We start from the raw sequence: 9,173 nt of genomic DNA, 5'->3' as shown, positions 1-9,173 counted from the left end.
AAGTAGAATTCAAAGAGAGTATTAAATTGAGTGATGTTTTGAATTCAAATTTTATGGCATATCTCTTCTTTCTAAAATATGTCTCTTGGTTCAAAATATGTTCAATAACAATTCTCTCTTTGCTAGATTAACTTGAGTTTAATTTTCTTTTGGTCAAAATTTATCAAATTCATGTCTCCCCTATTTTTTTATGTTTGAACAAAAATATGCTTAAGGAAAAATTATTCTTTTACATTTCAATTTTAACTTGAATTCAACATTTCATAAATTCTTTACCTCCTTTTTGCAACAAATTCAATGGAATTTCTTTCCTTATTTTTGAATAATGTAGATTCAAAAGTACTTTTCCTCTCTTCCCCTTTTTGCATCAAATGAATTCTCAAATTTAGTTACAAGGTTATTTTTTGCTTTAAAGATCCAACACATTTGAATGATAGAGATTTTACAACTATGGATTTGAATAAATAATTCATAGCAAAGCCCAAAATATATTTAAATTTATAGAAATTATTTCTTTCTTTCTTTAAGAGTTATCAATCCATTTGAATTCAGAAAAAGATATAAAAATTTTGAATTTATCTCAAATGATATCATGTCAAGAATATATCAATGTAAAATATATTTGAGATAAATATTCTTTTCTTTTGCTAAAGATGAAATAATAGAGTTTAAGGCAATAATAAATTATTGGATAATAATTTCAAAAAATTCAAGAAGAGCACTTTTCAAATTCAGCCTTTTGAAAACAATCAATCAGAGTAAAGTATGAATGTACATCAATAAATTTACTTCTAAATGTTAGATTTGTACCCTAAAAGCCAATTGTTGGTTGATATATTATGTAATTTCAGAGTTTAATCTTATACTTATAATATTTTTATTATCAATAAAGAGCTTTTTCATTCCAATCATATTTATATGTCTATGATTTATCTTAAAAATTAATAAAAATAATTTTTGTATATTCTCAAAGTGTTAAAAATTTAAGACATACATTAATTAGTGGTTAATCTCTAAATACTCTCAATCAAAGGATTGTTACGGAGGATAGTGATCAATTTATTCAAGATCACTACATGGTTCACCTTTCTTGTGGGGAGATGAGTTTCGAGTCTGCAGTATAGAGACACTGGGGTGAGGGTGTGGGTGGTTGTTAGAGAATAACTTACACTAAGCATGACCAACACGAAAAATTATATGGATATCTACTCACTCGTTAGTGATCTTCTCAATGCTGTAATGGTGTGAGTGGTCCTTTGACCTGCGGTGTCATTGGCTATTCACTATGAGGCTACTGAGTTTGACTACATATTCTCTTAATCTCTAGTGATTCGAGTCCTTACTGTGTATGTTGGCTTCAGTAGGTTCAAATTCGCTGTTTGGAGTAGGATGCACCTAGATGAAATCTATCGATCTTGATAAAAAAAAATTCTATATGATTTACAAGACTGAGTTTAGAAAATTTTTGGCAAAAGCAAGTATGAATACTGAAAAAAATTTTCACAAAATTTATAAATAAATTCAAGTCGAGCCAATCTAGCATATGACTAATGATGGGGTCTGATGAGTTCTCCATGACCTTCATCAAGTCGGGACTCATGATAGGAGGACTGAATCATACGATAACTGCACATAGAAGTTTATATTTTCATTCTACTGAGTTGCCACTACATACTGCTAGGTGTCACTGGTGGATTATAGGACTCATCGGGTGTCGTCTTGATGATCAATGACCCTCAAAGGGTAGAGTTAGAATTGTTTCAATCCATTAAAAAGAGTTTCGATGATATTATGATGGAGATCATAATATATTTCACTATCAGATAGAATGGAGTCTATAGGGTCATACATTAAGAGATTTAATCTTGAATTTATCAATTGAACTTATAAAGTTCTAATTGGATTAGGGTTTATTGAAATTCTATTAGGTTTAAGAGAACCATGCTAGCACATGGTTAAACCTAATTCTTCTCGAAACTTTGATTGGATCAACTTCATTACATTGAACTTAACCTAAATCTATTAGGGTTTAGTTGGATGCCTAATTGTGAGCCCAAGAGGATTGGATTAAGTCAACAAGTTGGGTAAATTATCTCCTCATTATCTCCTTATTATCTTCTCATTATCTCTTAATGTAGTGCAAAAATTTTGGAAAGATGTGGTGGCACCTTCCTCCATTTTTTGGCATGACCAAGCGGCACCAACCCCTTGGATAATGTAAGAGGGGCCCACTCCTCCTGTGGCTAGGCATGGAAGAAGAGAGAGATAGGGGCCACCCCCCTCTCTTGCATGAAAAATCCTAGAATGGGGTGCCAAGGGTTGGCACCCCAACCACCTGCCTTTCTTACTGAGGGGTGCCCACTCAGTCTGCCTTATCTGACTAGGGCGCCCCATCTACTTGCGAAAGAAATGATGGCCTTTCTATTTAGATCTGATTTTTTTTGGAAGCAAATCAGATTAAAAAGTAAGAGACCTTATTGAAGAAAATGTAGGTAGTGCTATACATGCAATTTCAAAATTTTTGTGTAGCGAAAGAATAAGATTAAACTATTTAATCTAAATTACATGCATAAGATCTAATCTAGACTACCATACCATGAAGAAAAAATAAAATATGATGCACTTTAGATATGAAAATAAAAACATACATTGATCTCATCGATGCTGAAATCCTAAATCTAACTATTTAGATCTAACGGTATGATCAAAATAGGTTAGAGATGATTACCAAATCAATTGAATTTTGATCTTCTCTAGTCCAATACTTGGAGAGGGTGTTCCTTAGATGACTCGTAATCACACAAAATCATCTGGCCTCTATAAAAAAATCCATGTGAAGACGGGCGCAGATCAGGGACTTGGAGGTGCTAACTTGCAAGCAACTTTGACAGCCAATTTCTCCCTTCTTGTTCAAGCAACTTGGACACTCCAAATCAAAAAAAGATCTAGAGGAGGAAGAGATGAGGAGGAGAATAGGCTTTGAAAATAAAAATCAGAAAGGGAATTGATCATAGGACATCTAAGAGAGAGGACCCCTTTTTATAGACTAGGAATTAGGGTTTTTACAAGGAAGGGCACCAATAGTCCACGCCAAAACCACCTTTTGGAATCCTAAAAAATTTTGAAAAAAAATCATTAGGACATGGAGAGAGATTCTATAGTCTCAAAAATCAAAAGATTCTCCAAGAAAAATAAGAAAAAAAATAATATAATGCCAACAATATTTTATGTATGAAATTTTTTTTTCCTAGTTTACATCTTATCTCTAATTCGAATTGTATTAGGCAAGAGATAAGATTATGACTCATCAAATATTATCATTTTTTCTTATTGGACCCTCTATCATGATGTCAAAAATCACAACTCAAATCCAATTAGACATGAAAAAATTGGCAAGAGTCTAGGTATGGCACAAAGAGATAAGGATAGAGTCCTAGTTGACAAGGACTCTTCATTTCTAATTCAATTCTAATCCAAATCAAATTTGAATTGAACCAACTGATAGAAATGAATCTAATCCTATTAAAAATTTAAATATCTCATAAAATTTTTAACTCAATTAGAAATTAGTCGAGTCCAAACCCTGATCGAATCAGGATTAAATTTTTTTGGTAATCAGGATTGATCATATCAAACGCAATTTGAGTCGAACTGAATCTCATTCAATTAGACTTGATCTAAAGCTCTTTACTCAATCAAATTGAGTCAATTAGTAATCTAATTATTAATAAAATTTTTATAAATAGTAGAGTCCTAATCTCAATGAGATTCTGCTCCAGAGTCTCAGTCCCAGTAGGACTCTTCACCAGAGTCACAATCCAATTGGACTCTTCAGCCATCTGATCTGATCAAAGCTTCTAATACATATGACCACATAGGTTTGAACCTAAGTCGATAGCATAAGAATAACTTTTTATACTAATCGATGTAATTATCTAGCAATGGTGACCCGATGATCGAATAGGTCGAAGTATTGCAAAGCAACCTTCTAGAACCTACTAGTGTATGGTTACCATATAATTCATCCCTTTGACCCAAATGCTCAAGGTGACCTAGGGTTTCATTGTCAATCCTAATTAAGTCGACCATATTGTATTTCAACCTTTCAAATCTATCACATAAATTATCCTGATCAAGATTTTATTAAATTAAAATACACTGATGCATATCTCCTACTAATTTAGAGAGATCAATTCCATCTTGGCTCACACACTAACTTGTTAAGCACTTGACTGCACCCAGTATCCTTTCATCACTGAATTAAAAATTCAGATAGTCCGATACTAAAATACAGTGAGTTGCTTATAAGTCACCGTGGTGGTCTTAGATTTGAGGGATATTTATATCCATACCTTCTCGAGCTATTCTTGATAGCAGAGTATCCGGCACATGGTCACGTTTGATACGAATGTACTCCTACATTCTATCTGTATGCCACAATAGTGTCTCCATATTTTTTGGTTAAGAGGATAACTAACTCATATGGTACGCAATGATCTACACTTGATATCGCTATCATCTTTGTAATAGCATATCATTTGATTGCGAATATTTTGAAGGACTTAATGACAAATCCTCTTTTATCGATAATTATAGTCCTAAGAACTTCATTACAATACAAGAGTTCTAAGATGATCAATTTGTAATGAAAAAATCTTCATTACAATACAAGAGTTCAAAGATAATCAATTTGTAATAAAAAAATTAAATAATTTTTATTAATAAAAATTTATATATAATTTATAAGATGAGCACAATCGTCAACAGACTGACGATTAACTTTTAGACATATTTTTCAACTACTTCTACTTGGACTAAAGCCAATCGATACAGTATCGTATATCTATTTTCGATTTATGATCATCAAAATCTTTGATCTTGAGAGCTTTAGTAAATGGGTCGGTCAGGTTTTCTTTTCCATTGATCTTCTGAAGGTCGATGTCACCTCGATCCACGATCTTATAGATCGATGGCAGCGGTGCAGAATATGTTTGGTGCGTTGATTGGACTTCAGCTCCTTAGCTTGAGCAATGGCTCCAATATTATCGCAGTATAACCAAATAGAACTATCAATGAAGGGTGCCACTCCAAGCTTATCGATGAACTTTCACAACCATACAACTTTCTTCACAGCATCGGATGCCGCGATATACTTTGCTTTACAAATAGAGTCAGCCATAGTATGCTGCTTGAAACTCTTCTAGCAGATTGCTCCATCATTTAGGATAAAAATATAATCCAACACACTCTTGCTATTGTCATGGTCTAACTGAAAGCTAGAGTCGGTGAACCCCACTAGTTTCAAGTCAGTTTCATCATATACAAGCCACTGATCCTTAGTATTTCTCAAATACTTAAGGATGGTCTTTACGATATTTCAGTAGTTCTCTCCTGAATCAGATTAGTATTTACTCACTACCCCTAGTGAGTATGCCACCTCTAATCTCATATATGTCATTACATACATTATAGAACCCACCTCTAAAGCATATGAAACTCTACTCATATGCTCTCTCTCTTAAGGAGTTGTCGGACAATCTTTCTTCGAAAGAAAATTTTTTTGACCTATTGAAAGATAGCCTTTCTTGAAATTCTCCATGCTGAACTGCTTCAGTACGGTGTCGATGTATGTGAACTGGGACAATCCAAGCAACCTTTTCAATTTATCTCTATAGATCTTAATCTCAAGGATGTAGGATGCTTCTCCCAAGTCCTTCATAGAGAACTGAGATGATAACCAGACTTTTATTCCTTATAATACAGGGATGTCATTTTCGATTAAAAAAATATCATCTACATACAGAATGAGAAATACAACCATAGAATCATTTATCTATTTATAAATACAAGATTCTTCTCTATTCCTAATGAAGCCATATGTTCTGATAACTTTATCAAAATGCATGTTCCAACTCCTGAATGCTTGCTTCAATCTATAGATGGATCTCTGAAGCTTGCACACTTTGGACTCATCTGTGGATGTGAAATTCTCAGATTGTATCATACACATCTCTTCTTGTGGCTCTCCATTTAGAAAAGCTATTTTCATATCCATTTGCCAGATTTTATAGTTCATGTATGCCACTATTGCAAGCATAATCTGAATAGATTTGAGCATTACCACAGGAGAAAATATCTCATCATAGTCAATACCATAATACCGATGATAACTTTTGACAACCAAACAGGCTTTATAGGTCTCCACCTTCTCGTCTGTGCCCCTCTTCCTTTTGAAGGCCAACTTACATCCTATGGGTTTAACTCCTTCAGATGGGTCAACTAATATCCATATATTGTTGACCCTCAAGGACTCTATTTTGAATTTTATGGCTTCAAGCTATTTATCAGAGTCAGACCTCTATATTGCATCCATATAGGTGATCGGGTCCTCATTGTTCTCATCGAGTTCAATAGAATCTTCATCCCGGATCAAAAAATCATAGTATCTATCCGATTGATGTGATACTCTATCAGATCTCCTTAATGGTACCTCTACAATAGATTTCGGATTTGATCTCATCAAATTTGGTTCTATGAGTTCATTAGACTGTGTCGGTTCTATCTATTGAACTTTCTCAAGTTCAACCTTATAGGCATTAATCCTTTCTCCAAAAAATTTTTTTCTAGAAAGACTGCCCTCAGACTAACAAATACCTTTTGTTCATCAGCAAGGTAGAAGTAATACCCTTTGATTTCTTTGAGATACCCAATAAAATTACATCTATCAGATCTAGCTCCTAGTTTGTCTATTTTCAAATATTTGACATAAGCCGGACATCCTCAAACTCTAAGATAAATGAGCGCTGGCTTATGTCCAGTCCATATCTCATATGGTATTTTACTTACAGACTTACTAAGAACCCTATTAAGTACATAACAAGCCGACTCGAGTGCATATCCCCAAAATTAAAAACCATTCATACAAAATCAAAATATATGTTATCCAATAAAAATATAGTTTTCAATCCATGCATATCCATCTCTTAAACATTGGTACTACAATACCAAATTCCAAGATGTCCCATGAGAGTCAAAAACAACATAAGCCATAGATCTATTTTTTCAATCCATCAACTAGCAAATAACAATTGTTATAAATAATAAAAAGAAAGTGGACTTCTATTTATCATCCACCAAAATTCAATCATCACTGGGTCTCTACACAGCAATATATACGCGTGCGTGTGTGTATCAATTAACCTAAAAACCATATCATAGAATATGAATGAATTTATCATGCAAGATTAAAATAAAATTAAAAGGTAATAAAAAAAATTAACTTATGATATTAACTATCATATTTATTTGGCCAATAGGAGATTGTAATGAGGATGAATTAGAATGTGAGTAAAAAATTATGTCTCAAGTGATTCACTCAAACAAAATAGAATTTTACTTTTGGAATTTTTCTTCAAGTTTCTTTTTCATTTCTTCTCATTGCATTTTGGCTTGCTCATATTAGCCATCCATATTCATTCGTTGAGGCACAAGCTCTGTTATAAATCTCTTAACATTTTACTCCAATGTATCTACATGATTTAAGATAGTCTCTTTCTCAGCGCAAAGCCTCTATTTGTGTGGGAGCTTGATACACCTTTTAATCCAACACCACGTGTAGCCTAACCTCTTTCCCAACATAATAGAAAAGTACTCAACCAATAGTACTATATGCACAGAAGAAAATTTCTGTTAATGTATTTCAGCTATGCTCTAAATTAATTCTGTATTAATATATAACAATTAATGGAAAGATAGAAAACTTTTAGATAAATTAAAAAGAATCAATAGAAGTTTGACCAAATAACATATATAAATATCAAATATCTAGAGAAAACAAAACTTCATGATCTACAACCTTCACTATAAGATTAATTGAAAAACGATCAATAAAAGATGGTTTGAGCATTGGATACTCCTCATGATCTATAACCTTCACTATAAGATTTTAGCTGCTTAATGGCATTAAAAATGATAATAAATCAAACCATCACTAAAAAATAGTATTATTAGTAGCAACCTCTTTTGTTTATCAATACAAGTGATTTTGGCACCAAATTTTTTTTTTACCCGCCAACAATAATGAGGTATTATAGTGGTGGTCTTTTTGTAGTTATATGTGCAGTCCTCACTAATACTAGATATTTTATAGCAAGAAAAATTATCACCATAAAAAAAATAATATTAGTGATGAATTTCAATAGTCATCATAAAAAGCACATCATTAGTGATGACTCTAGGTAGTTGCCATAACAATTGCCACTAAAAGGATGAAGTCTTGTGGTGACATTATAAATCTCACATACTAAAAGATGAATGATGCAAAATCTCTTGAAATGCTTTTCTTTAAATAATTCGTAAAGTTGAAGGCATGACCTAATCATTTTTCATGTAAAAAAGGATAGAATAAAGGGAGAAATTTGGCAACAATAAGAGATACTTAGATTTCGGTGGTGAAAACTCCATTGAAAGGAAGACAACAATTACACGAAAAGAGAAGTTTCACAGGTCATATAGGTTTCTAGCAAGACCCATTAACGTATTACCCTCTTCATAGATAAAAAGATAATTTCATAATTTTAATTAAATTTTAATACAAATAAATATAATTTTTGGCCAATGATGTCAACTGAATTGTTATGTTAAAAGTATTTATGTAAAAATAGTATTTTGTGAGAGCATGGATGTAAATATCAATTTAGGAGGGTATCCATGCAAATTCCAATATTATTTAGGAGGTTATTTACTCAAAAATCCAAATATTTTTTTGTTGTGTGTGTGTGTATACCTCCTGAATATATAAAATTTCATAACACCCTTGTCAAATTACTATTTGCATGCAAACTCTTATAAATATTTATTTTTGTATGTTTACCCATTTAGGGTATTTTAATGATTTCAATTTTAAAGTGCTAATTTCTTAATGGAATTAGTTGGCATAGATACATATACAAAACAAAGGGAAAAGAAGGATATGCATGTAAAATAAGTATTTTATGAGTGCATACATGCAAATATCAATTTTGGAAAGGTTTTCATGTAAATTTCAATATTTAGGTGGTTATGTATGTAAAAACCTCCATATATCTTTTAGCAAAATTGATAGAGAGAGTAACACTATACTACTAGCCATTTAAGTGTTAAATAATAATTAATGTGTCCAATAATCAATCAGT

The sequence above is a fragment of the Elaeis guineensis genome, chromosome 7, assembly GCF_000442705.2.
Source record: "Elaeis guineensis isolate ETL-2024a chromosome 7, EG11, whole genome shotgun sequence".
Lineage (NCBI taxonomy): Eukaryota > Viridiplantae > Streptophyta > Magnoliopsida > Arecales > Arecaceae > Elaeis > Elaeis guineensis.
Note: the sequence above shows the minus strand (reverse complement) of the source record.